The sequence below is a fragment of the Gossypium hirsutum genome, chromosome D06 (assembly GCF_007990345.1).
Source record: "Gossypium hirsutum isolate 1008001.06 chromosome D06, Gossypium_hirsutum_v2.1, whole genome shotgun sequence".
In the NCBI taxonomy this organism is placed as follows: domain Eukaryota; kingdom Viridiplantae; phylum Streptophyta; class Magnoliopsida; order Malvales; family Malvaceae; genus Gossypium; species Gossypium hirsutum.
Genome location: NC_053442.1, coordinates 40,742,881 through 40,744,164, shown reverse-complemented (window position 1 = coordinate 40,744,164; position 1,284 = coordinate 40,742,881). Strand labels below are relative to the sequence as shown.

The 1,284-nt window shown below is 35.3% G+C and overlaps 1 non-coding gene across 1 annotated transcript; it reads right to left on the bottom strand.

The window, feature by feature from the left end:
• Positions 1-794: 794 nt before the first annotated feature.
• LOC121218825 (small nucleolar RNA R71) lies at positions 795-901 on the bottom strand. The gene has a single exon (XR_005915302.1). It is a non-coding gene; the product is annotated as a small nucleolar RNA R71 (small nucleolar RNA).
• Positions 902-1,284: the final 383 nt, after the last annotated feature.

Below are 1,284 nucleotides of genomic sequence, written 5' to 3'. Positions count from 1 at the left end.
ATAGGCCCTGGTGTGTCGCAACATCGACTCTAGACAGGAATTAAACACGTGCCATGTGGTGTTTTTCTCTGAACAATCAAACTCAAAACTCAAGAATGGCAGCTAACGTACGTTTAAGGACGACATCCATTTGAAATCTATAAATAGGCTTATTTGTCACATGTTATAGACACCAATTACATAGTTTATAATTTTTATTTTAAATTTCAGTTTTGTTTTTCTTTCTTATTAGGTTTTAGGTTTATTTTCAGTTTGTTGTTTTATTTTGAGAGATCTGGTTTGTGGAGATAGTCAAACTCTGTGGATTCATTTTCATCTTTAATATAAATCAGGTGCTTTCTTAAACTTTACACTTCAATTCATTTATCATGTTTTATCTTTACATCAATTCCATATTGTTTATGAAAACCATGAGAAACTAATCCTTCTATGGGGGATTAGCGAGTTGAGGTATAATCTATTAACTATTTTATAGGGTTACTCAACGGATTAGCTGTTTGGGAAAGGAAGAACTTAAACCCTAGGCCTAACAATCGTAGGAAGTCATCAAGGTGGGAATTAATCCAAAATTGATATTTCCTAGCCGTCAACACTTAAAATGGTTTCTCCAGCTTTGTGATACTTTTAAGTATAACGAGGTTACTGATGACGATATTTGTCTTCTGTTGTTCCCCTTTTCTTTTATTGATAATGCCTTTTCTTAGTTAGATTCACAAGCACCAGGGTCTATCATGACATGGGATGAGCTCACTAGAAAGTTTTTGCAAAATTTCTTCCCTACTAGTAAAGCGAGTTAACTTAGAAGAGAGATTGCTGTCCTTAGACAGATGGAAGGGGAAAGTTTCCATGAGGCATGAGAGCACTTCAAAACATTGATTAAAAAATGGTCGTACCACAGATTCTCTTAGTGGATGCGACTGTAGGTATTTTATAATGGGTTAGATGTGAATGCAAGATCATGACTAGACGGAGCAGTAAGAGGAGACCTCATGAATAGAACGTACGAGGATGCGTATGAAATAATTGAAAACATGGCATTGGACTCATGTCAGTGACCCATTGATAGATTCATATATGGATAAAAACTTGCTATGGTAAAAGTGATCCAAGAGGATGATAAGTATCAACAATTAGTGGATCGACTTAATCGTATTGAGTCTACTAATAAACTGTATATGTGTGGCGAAGACAAATTGCTCTTCCATTATGTCAACAATCTTGCTTTGGATGTAAATAGTGTAGAGAATAGGGAAGGAAACCCTTATTCAAATACCTATAATCCCG